Genomic DNA, 18542 nt, shown 5'->3' on the forward strand with positions numbered 1-18542 from the left:
AGAAAAAAACGCACCCAAGCATGCTGATTTCATCCTTCAGATATGTCAAGGATACTTACACAACCGTTGTTGATTTTACAGATCATAGATTGGCTTGGATCTGTGTTTGGTTTCTGGCTTTTATTTGTTTGTTTTGCTTTGTTTTTCAGTTTTCTCCCAGTGAGAGAAGCTGAGACCTGGTCTGTTTCCATCTGGGGGGTATTCATCAGTCTACCCTTCTCTACATTATTTCCGTCCCTAAGATTTAGCTAGAGACTTCACAAGCTTTAACATTCTAACTATGTGTCATTGCCACCATTGTCTCTTGTCACAATCCTAATTCTATGTTCTGATAATAAAACTTCATTAGTGTCTGCACCTCCTTTCCCCTACCTTTGAAATACTGTCTTCTGCTGAAACGATTAGCAGTGCTCTGCGTCATATCATTTGGCTGTCTGACAGCCATTGTGAGTGAGCTAAACTGTGAGAAAATGAAAATTCTGACAATTTCCATTATCGTCAAGTGGAGATATTTACTTGTACAAATATTAAAGGTTATTTAAAGATGTAAACTGACTTCATTTCATTAGAGGTTTGCATAAGGTAATAATTTAAAACAACTACCCAGCCTCATTTGAATAAATTACCAATTCATTTTCTGAAAGAAAAATGCCACTTCTCCAAGCTGTGTTTTTTAACTGCTTGCAATGGTATAAGATGAAAACAAAAACCGATGAATATTTCAGAACAAGAAATGTTCAAATTCTCTTATCATTTAACATAAATCAGACAATGGCTTATTGTTCTAGAAACCTGACTGAGAGTGGCCCAACCAGATGAGACAGTGATAATATCAGTGACATGAAAATGGCTCTTTAAAAGGGGGGAGCAGCAACTGTGGTTAAATCCTCCTGAATTCCTGTTCTAGGAATTTACCCTAATAAAAAAATTAGATGTGTGCAAATATTTATATACAAGGATGTTCATCCCAGTGCCATTTACAATAGCAAAAAGGGAAATATATTCAAGACTAGGGCATTGATTGTATGTTATTAGAGTATAGCCATATGATGGTCTGGAGTAAAGGTGATTAAAAATCATGTTGTAGAAGAATTCATAATGATATGTGAAAATGTTTATTATATTAAAAGGGGGTAAAAGCAAACTCTAAAAAATATATATCCTATTATACCATTTATGGAAAGATAAACATCTACATTCGCATTGAAAAAGACTAAAAGGAAATAGATCAAAATGATAACTTAGTCGTGGGATTATTGGTGATTTTTATTCTTGTGCTTTTATAATGAGAACAACACCAATATCAGTAATCTAATAACATTTGACCATTTGCAACTCAGTGGTGTTAGAGGCATCATTATTTTCACTTGGCTGGATCAGCTCTTCTTTTCTTCTAGTACAGTAGAGAACATCCCTGGGCGATTTTGTGCCTTAATGCTAGTGCTAAGGGTATTGGCAAAAGGAGCTGTGGAACAAGTTGGTCTGACATTATACAGGAAATCCTTTATGCTTCCAGGACTTGGCACCTTGGGATCAATCCTTCCCACCTGTGACCTTCAACATTAAACCAGTAAGATACTGTCCAACTGTTAAAGCGTTTCTTACAAAGCTTTCAGAACACTTTGTCTTTTTAAAGAGTGAATGAGTAAGTATTAGGTGGGTTTGTGTGTCACAGCAATTCCTCTAACTCCCAACCTCCTCCCTCCCCAAAACACAAAATGGTAGTTTTCTCACTTTTAGAAAGTCTAGAGCTGGTAAGGCATTCCAAGGGTTAGCAATTTCAGTGACTTCTATCTTGTTGCCTCACTACCCTCAGCACATTGATTCCTCTGAATAGTCTAAGCTCCCACCATGACGGAACATTCCAGAGGGCAGAAAGGCAGAAGAGGAAATGGGAGCATGCCCCTACTCTAAAATCATAGGCAAGACTTCATTGGCCAGAACTTGGTCACATGGCCACTGCAAGAGAGTGTTGTGAGAACTCGGGAAATGTAGTTTCTATTCTACCTGGCTCAGCTAAAAGTCAGGAGATCAAATGCTAAGGAAAAAAAGAGAGAAAAGATACCGGAGGACAAGTAATAGCCTCTCTGAAAAAAATCATATATGTGGGCATCACAGGATGTCACTAGGCAGAGAAGACAAACCAAGTGTATGTAACGATTCCAACATTTTTTTGCATTCATTCAACCCCGAAAGCATTTCCTGGTGCTTGCTTTTATTTGAAAACAGTCTACATGCTGCAGAATTCTGAGATATGGTCTCTTGGGAAGAAATAAAACAGCTGCAGCAAATAAAGCAGATGGGAATTAATGCTGGAGAACCTCCAAAACACGATCCCATTGTCCACTAAGTGTCAACTCTACAAAGAATGTGTGCTCCAAAATAGAAACTTTATGAAACTTGGAAGCATTTGATTAATGTAAACCTTCATGAATAATGCAAGACTGTGCACCAAGGCTTGATGTGAAGCAGAGAGAGGAGAAAGATTAGCATGTTCATCTTGGCTTGAAAAAAAAAAGGCAAGAAATTCACAGAGGGAACTCGGGCATTTTTGGGTGAGGGGTGTGATTACTAAAATGGCTGCTGCTGACATGCTTCTTGGGGGGCCTCAGAGCAAACACCAGCCCACTTGCCAAGGAGAGTCCCTGCAGAGGGTAGGCACAGTTTGCCCTCCTGAGGGCCCTGCCCAGCCCTGTATGCCATTGGGTAGAACGGTCAAGGCCAGTCATGTATGACTGCAGGCGGGGCCCAAAGACTCTTCTTTGCCCTGTAAATACCATGTCCACCTACAGACTGTTGGAAGTAGACATGCTTCCATTAGACGTTATCTCCTTCATGTTAATGAATTGCTTTCTGTAGAAATGCAAAAATCTCTGTGAGGGATTGCACATGTAGAGAATTCCAAACAAAACACAACCTTTTCAATTCTGCTTCTAATATCTTTTACAAGTTTTACTATGAAATAGTTCAGATTTACAAGAGGTAAAGAATCACCCATTACCCAATTTAATTTAATTTAATTTATTATATTAAAAAATGGAGCTAAGACCCCTTTGATTCCCTTCTCCCATCACAACTCCTTCCCAGTCCCTAGAAGAAACCACCAGCTTGAATATGATGTGGTGTATCTTTCCCGAGTATGGAAGTCACATAAATGTATTATCTGTCATCCACTCCCACACACCCTGCCCTTCTACTGGTTCAGACCATTATCATTTGTCACCAAAGCCGTCGGTTCAGCACACACCGAGCACTTACTCTGGGCCAGGCCCCACGACAACAGTCTCCTAGCCTCTAGTGTTTTCCTCCATCCAGTTCATCTCCCACATTGCAGTCTCAATGTTCTTTCCTGCTTATGAACTTCAAATGGCTTCCGACTGCCAGCAGCTCTGGTAATGGCACCCACAGCAATTATTTCGGTCCAATCTATAATTGTGTTCCTCCTTTCCTGCCCTGGCACCTTCAGAATCCATCTATGCCCAAGGATAGGACAGACAAATGATTCTTTTAGGGCAGCAATAGACATACCCTGGTTCTCAGACAGAGAGAGCCAGGAATGTAAAACCCTGAGCTTGTCTTTGTCTTTCTGTAGCTCTCTTGTTCTGTTAGATGAAGACAGTCCACCCCCACTGGGTGGTGGGCAGTAGACATCCCTCCTGTGTGGTGGGGAGAATATATGAAAGGTGGAGATGGTGCCACTGGAGACTCTGTGCTGGTCACTGCTCAGCTTGAATTCATTGTTCCTGTGGGGGGACACAAACCCATGTTGTCAGATGTGCCAATTTTTTTAAAGAGAAGCTGGAAATAGTTTTCGTTTTCTTTTCTTTCACTAGGCAGTCATGGCATACGGAGGTTTGGGACTCTAATAGCTGGTGATCTGAAGCAAGATCATTTGCTCTTTTCAAGTTTGGTGTTCTCAGCTGTCCAGTGAAAGGAAAGCAAGAAGAAGCCAATATCTCGTAAGGGTTCTGTGATGTTAACTGTGATAATTCATGTAGGGTTCTTAGAATGGAGCCAGGCTGGCGAAGAGTATGTGACCGGTAATTGTTAGATTTGTGTTTTTCGCGAGACACTGGAGGAGGCACTAGCTGGGGATTCCATCTTTCTTGCCCATCTTGATTCAGAGTACAGAGTGTTCTGTCTCTCAAGACAGGGGCAGCAGAACCCACCTGGAAGAGAGAGCCAGGGCTCAGTGGAAGTCGCTGGAGCTCCCAAACGCAGGGGTGAGAGAGGCCAGAATTGCCCCAAACGACACCTGCGGTAGACGTTTTCTACTAGAGGGAAAATAAAGAAATAAAGATTAAAAACAGGAAGGAAGGAAAGAAGGAAGGAAGGAGAAAAAAGAAAGAATGGGAGAAATAAGACTTAGTAAAAACTCAAAGCATAGGCGACATTGTAGCTAATACATAGGAAAATTCTGATATAGAGATTTAAAAAAACCACTAAGCAAAAGTTGTACTGTAGATTATAATTAATGATATTTAAAGATATTAAAGACATATTGCTAATTTTGAAAATCAGGCCATAAAACAATGTATTGAATGAGACTAATAGAGTATATGAATTTTTTTTTCCCAAAGGAGGGCACAGCTCACAGTGGCCCATGCGGGGATTCAACTGGCAACCTTGGTGTTATTAGCGCCACACTCTAACCAACTGAGCTAACTGGCCACCCCGAGTATATGAATTTTTATATATATATATATATATATATATATATATATATATATATATATATATCCAACTAGAAAAAAGACTGGAAAGACAGCCAACAAAATTTAAACAATGGTAATCTCTGGGTGACAGGGTTGCGAGTAAATTTTATGTTTTGTTTCACTTATACGAACCTTCTAAATTGTCTTTCATTGACCTAGGTAACTTATATAATAAGACAAAATGAGAAGTATTAAAAATAATCATTAGGTTTGTGAAGCTCCGGGTTACAGTCAAACCATGAGTTTCAGGTTCTTTTTCTAAACTTCCAGCAGGTGGCGCAATAGCGATGTCAGCCTCTGGCAGTTCTGCCGCAGGATTCAGAGACTCTCGGGTGCGTTGCTAGGTAGATCCTGGTCAGGACTGCATGAGAGAAGGCATGGTCCCTGGTCGGGAGGGGGCACTTGGAAGAAACCACCCAGACCCAGGGGCTGCCCGCACTCAGGTCGCTGGCCCCAGGGTTCCATTCTTCCCACACCAGGCGAGACAACATCGTTAGAAATGCAATGGGATGCTGTCTTCTCCCTCCCTCCACTCACTTGCTCCCCATCATTTGGCCTGGGGGAAAATTCAAGTTAGTCTTTTTGGTGGGCATTTCTGGATTGGATTGGATTTGTAGCTCGAATGATAAGGGAGATTTTGAGCTCAAAGGTGAAAAAAAATAGCAGGTAATTTTCTTACCCACAATACTCTCTAGTTAGGGGACTTTTAATGAACAGCAAACCTTGTGCACAAAGATGGACATTTTGGCCCACCCTTAGCTGTGAGGGTGGGAGGGCAGGGAGCCTGGTAGCCTGGCTGACCAGCCTCCAGGGAGTGAATGGGACAGGCCTGGAAACCCCCAGGAGAATAATGGGTCGCAGCCAGGGCACAGCCTTATCCTGGTCTAGAAAGGGAGCAGCCTTCAGAGGAATCAGCTTCACTTCATCTTTTCAAGTTTTCTTTCTTTTTTTTTTTAATCTTAAATTTTCTGCCCCCAAGAAAACCACTCTGAAGGGAATTCAGGGTTAAAACAAAACAAAACAAAACAAAACAAAACAAAACAAAACAAAACAAAACAAAACAAAAAAGACAGCCATCAGAGTCCACCCAAATGGTCCCCATTTCACCCAGACCCACAAATACACACACAATCTGGAAATATGGAACGTTCTGAGCCCTCACTGCTATTTCTCATAGCTCTTCAATAAGCCTCAGTGCCCTTCTCCGCGTGGACATGGATAAAAGGAAGAAAGGGAGAAAGGGAGAGAGAAGGGGAGGGCGGGAGCAAGAGGATCGACGGTCACAACTCTTCTTGGCAGAGAGAAGCTAGCAGGCTCCTCCTGCCTGGTCCCAGAAGTTTTCACTGACTGATTCTTATTCCTCTTCACCCCCATTGTGATCCAGATGCCTTAACAGAGCACCCGCTTGCATCTGGGTTCTGAGGAAGTGAGTCAAAGCCCTTGATATATAGCAGCTTTCAATCTCAGATCACCAGGTAATCGGAAGGAGCCACATAAAACGACGGGGAACAGGGACCTGGCAGTAATTACATGTGTATATGTACGTGTATATGTACCTTCACCCTATAGATGTCCATTCCTGTCCCCCCCCTCACACACACACACACACACACACACACACACACACACACACACACACAACTAAAGGCACTAGAATAGTGGAGATCATATAACAATAAGATAACTAACACATATGAGAATATATACCAGACAGTTTAGCTTCAAGGTTAAGAGCTCTGGAGTCACTCAGCCTGGGTTTGAGTCCCAGCCTTGACACTTTCTAGTGTGATACTTTGAACCAATTACCTAAACTCTCTGATCTCAGTCCTGCATCTGTTAAATGCCGACACGTCACAGTATTGCAGAGGTGATTCAAAGAGCATGTAACACAGTGCCTGGCAGTGAGCATTACTTAGTACATGTCGGGTATTGTTATTTTGTGAAAGCACAAGGAGAAAAGGGCAATTTGAAATTGCCAAACTGGAGTTTGTTGCTTGAAGGGAAATTTAATGAGGGGCAGTTAGGTCCAGTGACAATTTTCTTTTGTCACTGAAATAATTTTTAAAAGTCGTTTAGTAGGCTTCAAAGTAGACCCCAGCACTTTTCTTGTCACAGATTTTTGAAGTGGCTATCTGGGGGGACATCTGTGTGACCAGTTAACTGGGAGGGTCCTGGTGATCTTCAAAGGAATTAGCAACCAGCATGGCATGAGTACCAGCCAATCGATCGATCGATCGGAAGGAACCCTGGTCCTCGTGCAGGATTGGAGTCCTAGAGAGCCCCTCGCTGTAGTAAGTCTCCACAAGGTGAATACGGCCTTGTAACGTGTGCTAAGACAAAGAGCACTATCAGGTCCTGAGGATTCTCTCTGAGGTGCCCTTCCTGACAGACTCCCAACGGTAACCACTGTCCTGGCTTCTAACACCTAAATGGGTTTTGTCTGTTTTCTAACTTTGTGTAAATGGAATCATATTTTATACAGTTTCTTTTGAGTCTGGCTTCTTTTGCTCAATGCTGTGTTTGCGAGATTCGTCCCAGTTGGTGTGTGCAGCACTCTTCCCTACGTAGCCCTGTCTTTATGGTCATTGCTAGTCAGGGCATTGACATTTTAAAAAGTCCAGGCAAGTTGTCTTGTAGAATTGCCCTGTGATCTGGACTTACCTGGCCATTTCCTTTGGATTAGACTCCGCTGACACATTGTGGCCAGAATATGACAGAGGAGAAGTTGTGTAGGGCTTCCCATTACATTCCATGGGGGCACCTAGCGTCGGTGTGTCTGTCCCATTATGGGCGATGCTGAGCTTGTCCGCTTCGTTAAGCAGCTGCCAGGCAGATCTCTCCATTGTGAAGACACCTTACGTTTTGTAATTAACAAGCAATCTTTGGGAGGAAACTTTAAGATTGTGAAACATCCTGATGACCAACCAACTGTTCACTCACTGGGTTTAGCATCTGTGGATGATCCTTGCTTCAGTCAATTATTTCGTTGCAGTTGGAATGCTTAGTAAATTCTCTTGTAAGACAAAAATACTCTTATGTGCGTTCACTTTTCCTACCCTCCAGGCCCCACAAAGACAAGATGAACTTGCAGGTTATTCTCTCTTCCACTTTCTGCCTTAACTGTCCTATTTGTACCCCGGGAGGCTCACATTGAACCCTGCACCACCCATATTACCTTGCAATTGGGTTTCTGGTTGGGTGCAGCCCATGGGAGCATGTTACTGGAAAGACATCCAAGGGCAGTAGGAGAGGTCAGGGTTCCCCAACCTCTCCCTGCTTCAGCTCTTATTGCTGGCAGTAGCTGCATCCCTTACCACCTGAGTCCTTACCTGGTGACTCTCCAAGGTGCAGTTCTCTTTGGCTCCAGCAACAGTGTTTCTTTCCTTTGGTCCTTCTGCCCTAGGACAGTACTAGTAATAGCTTTTTCCTTTTCCTCCTCTTCCAGAAATATGCCTCCATATTTCTTGTTTGTATACTTAACTTGTCCATACCTTTTAACTATCTTTGCTAACTATCTTTTTATTTAAACCATCTGAGAAATTCTGCTTCCTGCCAGGACTCTGATTCAGTGAATTTCATAACAGATCACTAATTCTGATCCAAATGGTGGGGTTTTCATTTTTTTTCTGTCAAGCGACATCTCTGGCAAGAATGCAGCCCTTAGAGTAAAGACACTGTGCAGCGAGAAGCAGAAAAGAAAGGAAGAGAGCACCCTTTGGTGACTGAGTTCCTGGGTCTCAGCTTTCCTGCACCCAGCTCCACCCTACTTTTTCCACAGTTGGAGTCCATGAACTAATGAAATCCACTTTTTTGCTTAAGCCAATTAAAATTGAGATTGTGTCTCTTGCATCCAAAGAACCCTGATATGAGGTGACAACACAAGGAATCAGCATTTGCATGTGCAAAGGGATTGGAGGTTCTAGACACGCCATATACACTTCTTGAAGAGTGTAACACAGCTATAGCTCTTCACTCCTGTCTCGGCTTTCTCTGGGTGCTTAAATAAAATATCAAATGACTCACTATCTTCCATCTCTTCTCTGTCCATTTCCTTGAAAGCAATCTGTGCCTGGTTGGACTGGAAGCAGGTCTTCGATGCATCATTCGTGGTCAAAGGGAAGACAAACTGAAACAGTAGAGAAACTGAAAGAAGGGAGAGTGCAGTGCCCCAGGGCTGGTAATAGTGGGCAGGCACCATGACCACCTCTGGGCCTGAAGGGGCAGTGAGGGGCAGCAGTGTAGTTACTTGACAGGAGCTGTGACCATTGGATGAGGGACACGGCCAGCTCATGGCAGACCTGTAGTGAGGAAACCAGAAGAATAAACGCTCCAGCCCCACTCTCCTCTCTCCCTCCTGTCACCTGCTTTTGCTCCCACTGGCCAGATGCAGTAGATCCACCTTGTTTCTCCTTCCTGGAATAGAGAGGGGTGGAGAAGGGGGAATGGATGTGAAGATAGATGGCACAGAGGCTCGGCTTAGCTCATGGACCAAAATGTGCGGTCACAACCAAACTCACCAAATTCCAAATGAACTACAAGATCGAGAGACTTAAGCCTGGGGTTTAAGGACCATCTTTGAGAGGAGCTAAGTATCATGGTGGAGAGCAAGGCTTTCAATCCTAATAGCATCCTTGGATAAGCAACATAGCATATCTGAGCCTCACCTGTAAAAGGGGATATTAAAGATACCTACCTCATAGGTGTGTTCAAGGATAACTGAGCTAACACCTGTGAAGTGCTTAGAACAGTGCTGGATACACATTGAGAATTTCATCAATGTTCACTTTTATTAGTAGTGTTACCTTTGCACTTCGCTCTGGAGAATCTCAAGCTGGAGCACATTTTCCCAGAAAATACCTTGAGGGAGAAAGAATACTGGCTTTGCAGCTGGAACACTTGGGCTGAAATCCTGCCACAGTATGTTCTTCCTCACTGTTACCTTACTTTCTCTGTGCCTCAGTTTGCTTGCTGTAAAATGGAGCACAAACACCCACTTCACAGACTTAGATGAAGACGAAAGCAAATGAGACAAATGGACAAGAAAACGTTTTCTGCAGTGCAACAGCACTCTGCTAATGTAAGGAATTATCATTATTAACCCAGCAAAGAGTGTTCTGTGGCAAGCATTTTTCTGATGATCTTTGTTGCTGTTCTCTTATTGACTCAGTGCATGTCAACAGATGACTCCATTTCAACCTAAGTGTCCATTGCCCAAGCTAATTGCTAATTTAGACTTAAACTGTGCCCAACTCACGATTAGAATTCAAACCTTGGAACTCTATTAGCAATGCATAATGCTACATTTTCCTCCACTGAAATTAATCAGCTGCAAATGATTAAATTACTATATATAGTGTGAAACACAACAAAGCTGTAATTTTTATATAAATTCCAGAATGTTACATTATTTCCCTTCAGCACTGACATTGGAATAATTCCTCCACAATCATTGCTTTGTCTTCTGTAAAATAAAATTTAAGAAAACCCACGGCTCCTCAAGCGTACCGAAGTCTGCGTTCAATATTTAATATGATTAATGTTTACTGTATTTGTTGTGGGGTTGTCTGCTAATTGTGGCGTTAAACCGCACCCCCTTTATCATCTTTGGGGGCTGAGGGATGTTGGTTCAGAACCACAGTTTGAGAAAGTATCAATTAAAATTCAGCTCCATTGAACACATGAATCTTTTTTGTTGTTTGTTTGTGATGCCTGGCATATCTGGTGGCAACAGTCTCCTTCTCTCCCCGTCTCTTAGCTGTAAGAACAGATTGAAATTCCAGGCAACTCCTCAGTAAGGATGTAGACAGCAGTGAAGACCCAGGCTTGCTCAACAGGCAAGAGGGGGCCAGAGATATCTAGTGTGTAACCTCAGTAACATGCTTTTCTGGAAATGTCCGCTAATTCAGGACAGGTAATTGAAGCAAATGGGACGTGGGTAAAGCAAGCAAGGCATCTAGAGGCAAAATTTAAGGAGGCATTTCCATGACACCAGAGCCAGTGCCCCAGCTCTTAAATTTTGTGCCCCAAGCCCCTCCCCTTGAGGGCCATGCCTCCTTACTTGTGCACCCCAGGTGACTCAGTTGCATCCCACTCTGATTAAGAGTACCACAGTGAGAGTCAGAAACCCTGAAACGATGACCCAGTGTGTCCTGGCACCACCATGGGAGACCTTGGATTGATCCCTTAATCTCTCTGGGTCTTTGCTTTCTTATCAATGAAATAGGAACAACAACCTCTGCTGGGAAGATTTAGGATTGAGACAGTACTTTGTAAATGGCAGGATGCTCTCCAGATGTTGATGTTATCGTCATCAAGTAGCACGTGTCTCTCTGGCTTGTCTTGACACTGCAGCAGGTCTTCTGGTCCCCCCCCCCCCACCCCAAAGTCCCTGCAACCTTTCTGAGGAAACCCTGGACAAAGTCTTGGAAACGCTGCTGACCAATGGCTCCCAGCCCCCCATATGACCTCCAAAGCCAAGGGAAGGTCCCCCACTGCTGTTGCTGCTCCTTCCAGATGTTGCGAAGCAGTTCTGCTGGCTTTGAGGCCAGACTGCACCAGCTGTAGCCGAGCCACTTGGCAGTGGTGGAGTTACCTCTCACCCTCTCTCATTTGTCTAAGAACAACTCTCCCAGGGTCCTTCAATGAATATGCAGACAAACGATTCTTCCAGCTTCTCTTTGTAGCCCCTCTCTCTGGAGTTCATACATAAGACCAAGGAGGCTGGCATCAAAGTCTTCTCTCTATATGCCCTCGTTCCTTCCCCTCATCTCCCTCACTTCTGTGACCTCGCCCCAGAGACATAATCACTCCCTTCCACCCAAAGCTTGAGTTTCACACTAATACTTGGCCACACTGAGTATTGATTGGGCACCCTCTGTTTTGGAGGGGTACATAGAGCTTGGTACACTCCTCACCCCAAAAGCTCACAACCCAAGGGGCATTCCCTCATGCCACCTGTGCCTCACCAAGCCTACCTCAAAAGATTTCCTGTGTGTGTGTGGGGGGGTGTATGTGTGTGTGTGTGTGTGTGTGTATGTGTGTGTGTGTGTGTGTATATATATATATATATATATATATATAGCCAAAAAATGTACACACATTTTAAGAAAGGAAAAAAACGATTGAAATTGTAATACTCAATATATACCGATAACAAAAGATGAACACAAGTCACATTTGACTTCTGCAATTAGAAGAGGTGCTCAAAGTGGTTACCCTCAGCGTCCAGACACTTCTGATTATGGCGAACTACTGCTTGAACATAAATAACATCTCTTAAAACGTGTATACATTTTTTGGCACCCCTGAGATATATATATACCTTTAACTCTAATTTTAACTTAGTATTTTCTCAGTGTGTGTGTGTGTGTGTGTGTGTGTGTGTGTGTGTGTGTGTGATATAGTATTATATTCTGTTTCTCTGTTTCTCTGGAGAACCCAGACTAAAACACTAAGATCACACAATTATATGATAACACCCTTGGCTATCCACCTACCAAGTATCCTGAGACACCCCACTTACCCTTGCTCGTGGAAGCCATCTCCCACTATGAAGACTTAAAATGCCAGGTACTCCCCCTCCCCACTTCCATTGTATTCAGGGCACAGGTGTGCAACCCAAACCTGGCCAGTGGGCCTGCAGGAGAGTTTGCCAGGAGCTAGTGGGAGTTTCCTTTCTGAAAAAGGAGCCACTCAGGAGGAAATGGCTCCCTCCAACTTTGTGGGGGGATTGCACCTGCCTGGTGCCAGAAACTACGGCAACATTTTGCAAATAGAGAGCGAGGCATTGCCTGTGTGCTGAGGAAGGCAGAGATGGAAGAAAGAAAGCATCTGAGGCATGAGGATAGAGCAGAGCTGCTGTATGAACCAACCCGAAAGCACCTGCCTCCAGATTTCTTATGTGACATAATATTCTTACTGTTTAAATCCGCTGTAAATGAAAGTCTGTTTCCTGCACCCAGAGCATGTTAATCTAATTAGCTGATTTGATTTTCACTATAAGAGCTCACATCAAAGGAGGTCTGTTTATCCAGTCAAAGGTATACTTATGGGTTCATTTAATACTTTCATCATTTACAACTAATCCACTGAAATGCTCAATATATCCATATATCTATACCCATATCCATCCCTTCAACCCTCTATCCCTTTATCTGTCCGTCTCTGTATCTCTCTATCTATCTATCTATCTATCTATCTATCTATCTGTCTGTCTGTCTGTCTGTCTGTCTGTCTGTCTGTCTGTCTATATCTAATCTATCTGTTGTCTATCTATCTGAGTTCTGTGGTCAAAAGGTTTGGGAAGTTGTAACTGCTGCATACTACATGCCCTTCTGGAGAACCACCACGAAAATTAACGTGTTAGAACCTCTGAGAAATGCTACGGTAAAGAAACTTCTTTAACTCAGTATTTCCTCAATTATTTTTTAAATCACAGAATCCCTTTCTTTGAGCACACATTTTAACAGCAACCAGTTTGGGAAACATGCACCTAACTGGGTAATTATCTCTGTCCTAAGATCCTACACACACACATTTTAAGAGGTCAATTGTTCCCTCTGAAGGCAGCACTTGTTATTCTAAAGCACTGACGCAAAACTGGCACAGAGAGACCACTTGGAATTTGCTTAGCAGATGTTTACAGATAGCTGATGTTGATTTCTACACAAAAGATAGATTTTTGTCTTTGGCTTACTTTTTGTGATTTACAACTACATTCTCCGAGCCTCGAGTCTGGCCTGTCATCTGGCTTGCGCTAACCATATTTGACACAAGCAGTTCCCTTCCATCGTGGCCCCTTCCCATGTTTACACCAGCCACACAGCCCAAGAGGCAATCTCATGCGTGTGTTTTAACATAAACTTCAAATCACATGCATAGTAACACTACTTCATGAGCAAGAAATTACCACGTCTGGATCATTGACATTTACTTCTGGGAACGATTTCAATCAGATTAATCCGTTTATCTAAATAATTTTCCATTCACTTCACAACATCAGAACTCACCAATACATTTTCTATTGATGCTTCCAAGCTTCCTTTTTGTAGACCAAGATGCAAGATTAATTATTACCTGGAGTTCTGCAGCTGGAACTCTTATCAGGGTGTAACGGAGTCCAAATAATAGCCTTTATCCCATCAGAGTTCGAGAAAGAGAAAAAGGAGTAGGGCAGATGAAAATGTCATTGTAAGTCTATTTCTGATAGGGCTGTTGGAGAAAGTGGCTTGGACGTCTGTGCAGGAACAATAGGCCTTGTGTTAGTCAGGATGGGAAGCTTATGCTGCAGTAACAAACAACCCGTGAATCTTGGGGGCCGATAAAAAGAAAGGCTTCTTTCTCGTTCACATTACATGTTCACTGTGGGCCAGCTAAGGGTCTATTCCATGTCATCTTCACTCAGGAACCCAGCAGGTGGAACAGACTCTATCTGGAACATTGCCAATCGTCGTGGCAAAATGGAAAATGCAAGCATGGCGAGCCCCTCACTGATTCTCAGAGCTTTCACCCTAAGGGACCACATCACTTCCACTCACATTTCATTGGCTATGTGTGCGCCTATTACCACAGGTCCCCTAACACTGAACCCCCGAGCTAATCAGCTGTGCTCCCGTAGCACACACATCACTGGAAAAGCCACAGGCTTCATCCCACTGGGGCAGAGCCTTTACTGCCATGTTTACCCTTCAGCAAAGAGCAGAGCCAAGCCTATGCTCAGGCAGATCCAAAAGGGAGTGGATGATGGGGCTGACTTCCTAAACTCCTGGTCAGGTGAGCGGACAGACAATGGCAGGCAAAAGCAGATTATTCCACTTACTAACTCTCTTCATTTTAAAATTCTCCATTTCACTTTTTCTCTTTTTGAGGTATAGTGGACATACAACATTACATTAGTTTCAGGCGTAGGGCATAATGATTCCATTTTTGTATACCCCATTTCACTCTTGAACCCTTTCTTCTTGAACAAGTTTTCCACCTTCTTCATTGTGTGCTTTCCCATAATTTCCCTGCTTCATCCTCCTCCAACAACCATGAATCAGGCCAGGAATGGCCCTTGATGGAGTTCCCGTCAGCCCTTCAACATTCACTGAACACATATTTACTGAGCACCTACTACATGCCAGGCACTGGTCAAAGCACAGTCCTCAGTGACATTTTTTAAAGTACAACAATGTAGTACAAGGCTGCTGCCAGCTCCAGAGTGTTTTGCGCAGATTAGAAAAGTTGCCCTTTCTGGGCAAACGCAGCCTTGTCGGCACACAGCTTGGCAAGCAGGAAGCCGCTTTGTGTGAAGAAAAAAGCGCTCCTTCATCCGAGTGGACACAGCCCATGCAGGGCGCACAGCTTGGCAAGCAAAGAGAGGACTGGATTTAGGCCTTGCGTGCCCCTCATCCAGGTGTGCTGGCTGAGCATTAGTGTCCCCTCAGACACAGCGTCCCCAAAGGCAGGCATTTTTCTTAAAGAGAAACGTGTCTGTTTAGGTCTTCTCTTTTATTCTCTCCCTTCAGACATGAATATGCAAATGCCCTTTCTTTTATGAATTGATGGTAATTGTAGATGGTAGTCCTTGCTTTCTCTCTTTCATGGAATGTACTTACTTAGCAAAATGAAGTTGCCAACTTTGTGTCAGTTCTCTATTTTGGACATTTTTCTGTTCCTTAAAATTCAAAACTTTGAGAACCATTGAGAGATGGGAGGTGTTGTGTGGTAAGAAGCCTTCTGTTTACGCAAAGGAAAAAGTCACTGCAAAACAACACAAACATGGGCAGGTACTATATTAAGATCAGTGTCCCTGAGCTGCGACAACTGCATGGGATTCCACCTCCGAAGTGCCAGGTTGCTATGGTTATCACCATACCTATGTAATTACCTAGGAAGATGCTGTCTTCGTGACATATGAGGTCCATGGATGCAGATATTCTAGTAAGAAAGATTTTTGTGTCTGAGAAATGTACACACTAGCAATAAGTGCCCTTGCTTGAACACAGCTGCATGCACACGTGAAAATGTCCACGCACACAGGAGATTCATTGTCTCTTGCCTGCTTTGGTGATTAGATGCCATGTGTGAAGTCCACATGGCTGAGGGGAGGCAGGCCTTGGCTCCAGAGATAAATGTGGACTTTCTCTCTTAGCCAGGATTCTTTCAGGGGCTAGAAACAGAAAGCTGGTCTCAGTTAAAGGGGAGTGTATTGGTTCACTTAACTGAGACATGAGCTTTTGTGTCAGGTACAGCTTGATCCAGGGGCTCAGAGACAGTATGAGGACCTGGCTTTCTCCCTGACCCCTAGGCTCTCTGCTTTCCCTTGTGATAACTGGGCACAGGCTCTCCACTGTGTGAGGGCCTCCCCACATGGGCAGTCGGCTGCCAAAGTTATAGGTTGGGGTCCTCAGAAAAAAGAAAGCTTATCTTTCCCAACAGTTCAAACAAACAAAAGTTGTGCGCCTGGGTCTCAGCCTGGATTAGACCATGTGCATATCCCTGAACGTATCCCTGTGACCAGGGGCATGCCTGAACCTAGAGCAGGGTTGTGGGGGAGAGCTAGTTCTCTAGAATCAAGTCAGAGTCCAGGGATGTGGCCAGGCAAGCTTACTTTCACTCCCCAAAGGAGTGGGTTCTAAGAAGTTAGTCCCCAAAGAGACATCACCCATGCTGCTTCTTGTCGCTTTGTGTCCACCCACCTTTTCCCTGATCTGTTCTGCCTGCTGCTCCACCTGCTCTGTACTCTGAGATGCTTGCTGCTTCCTGGGGGAACTTCACCTCCAAGCCCCTGATTGGAGGCAGTGGGAGGCACAGGCAGACCCGAGGGAGGGAGGAGAAAGAGGTGAGGGGATTTCTTTCCTTCTCTCTCCCTGCTCCACTATCTCCCAGGGCCCCTTTCTCACTGGGTGCCAGTCACACCGTTCCACCCCCCACCCCCACCCCCGTGCCCCTTCAGCTCTTGAGGGAGTAACAGCTTCCTGCTGCTGTCATCTCTGGGCACCTCAATGCCCCTCGTTCGTTCCCTGTCCATATATCTGTACCTTGTCCCTTAAAGTCTTTTCATTTAACTGTCAGCAAACTTTGGCCCACAAGCCAAATATCTGCCTCCCCATCCATTTTTCGTAAGGACAGTTTTACCAGAACACAGCCATACCCATGATTTAGGTGGTGTCTAGTGCCAGTTGGGACACAGACTGCATGGGATACACAAAGTCAAAAATGTTTCCTGTCTGGCCCTTCACAGAAAAACAATTTGCCAACCCCTGGCAAACCATCTGTGATGGATTTTGTTTCCTGCTGTGGCCCTATCACATATCCTTCTAGAATTGAGGAAGAGCACACTACTTTTGCTGTGAGATGTGTATGCAAAATTGGGGAACAAACAAATATAAAATGCCCACCCAGCTGGCTCAAGGGCAAACCACAAAAGGGAGAGCAAGGTGTGAGGGTCTTTTTAACACAGTGAGCCCTGGAGCTGAGGAGTCGCAGAGGGGAGAGGGCCCCAATCAGGGTGCCCCTGGCTAGCACTGTGGAGCCAGCACACCTGAGTATTCCGCCTTCACTCAGGCGCCAGTGAACGGGAAAATCAATATGTAAAGAACCAAACTGAAGTGCTGGATGAAAAAGATGAACACAGCTAGGTTTAGAAAATAAAAATGTTCTAAACAGATAAACAGTAAGCAAAGTGCTTTGATTTGTACTGTTTTCCAGTCCATAAAACCCTAATATCTGCCGACGTTTCATTAAGAGCTTCCACGCCACTCAGCGTGCCTGCTGCGGCTTGAACAGATTGCTGCAAAAAAAACGTTATCCGAGCTGCAGACCCAATCTTTGGTGATGTTTTAACTTGGGTGCTAAATGGGGAGGAAGTCTGCTCAATCATGAACAGAGCACTAGTTTAAGGGAAAAGTAAATGCCGGAGTTAAATGAACAATATCTATCATTTTGCACTGAGTTATTCCAGTCAATCAAAAAAAAAAAAAAAAAAAAAAAGGTAGCAAAGAGCATTTATTGGAGTGAAGAAAAAAAAATAAAAACAGCAATGAATATATGTAACCTTACCTTTCAGCTTTCAGAAACTGGGAGGATTTGTGCTTTGAATAATAGCCTCAGGGAAATAAATGTTCAAATTATGTCAAAAAAACGGTTCATTCAGATTCCTAGCCCTTTGCAAACGCCAAACCTAGTACTACTCTAGTTCATGAAATCCCTTACCAATACTGCAAAGCCTCTTCATCTATTGTCATGCACATTCTGGCAGTGGCCCCCTGGAAGTTTTCTGAAAGATCAGCCAGAACTGAAGGATGTACACAGGACTCTTTTCTTTAATGATCTCCATTCTGTAACTGCAAGGAAGAAGAAAAAGCCCTGGACAGGAAATCAGCAATCTCCAAGTGGATTCTGGGCTGTGATGCTGAGCAGCCTTAGGCCAATTATTAAATCACTCTCTGAGCCTCAGTTTCTCTATCTGTGAAATGGGACCAACACTCTCCCCACCCCCGTGCCATCCAGGTCTTGTAAATTCATCCATCCCCATTAGACAAATACTTACTAAGCACCTTTTATGTTTCAGGAGTGTGCTGGGTGAGGCGGGAGATGCAGCCCCTGCCCTCTTAAAGCTCACATGCAGAGGAGAGAAAGGTCAGTGACAATACACCCTGAGAAACTCTAGGACAGCCATAGAGACAGGTCTTTGAAAACACCCAGGAGGCACCTGTGGGCCAGCAAGAGCTTCTGGATGGAAGGGCATAAGGCATGGAGGGTAGAAGGAAAGGTATTTTACTACAAGGAAGAAGAGAGGAACATGACCCCTGAGAGGTACTGAAAGCATTTCTGAATGCTGAG

General features: G+C 43.9%; 1 long non-coding RNA gene across 1 annotated transcript in view; it reads right to left on the minus strand.

Moving 5' to 3' along the window:
• Nucleotides 1-1245: 1245 nt before the first annotated feature.
• LOC109450861 (uncharacterized) overlaps nt 1246-18542 on the minus strand; it is a 31841-nt gene continuing 14544 nt past the window's right edge. Inside the window, exons 3-4 of the long non-coding RNA XR_016018349.1 lie at nt 4170-5076; nt 1246-3743 (exon numbers count right to left, since the gene is read on the minus strand). This is a non-coding gene — a long non-coding RNA (uncharacterized LOC109450861). The remainder of the gene's footprint in view (nt 3744-4169; nt 5077-18542) is intronic.

Source organism: Rhinolophus sinicus, chromosome 14, assembly GCF_057876585.1.
Source record: "Rhinolophus sinicus isolate RSI-liver-muscle chromosome 14, RSI-T2T, whole genome shotgun sequence".
Taxonomy (NCBI): Eukaryota; Metazoa; Chordata; class Mammalia; order Chiroptera; family Rhinolophidae; genus Rhinolophus; species Rhinolophus sinicus.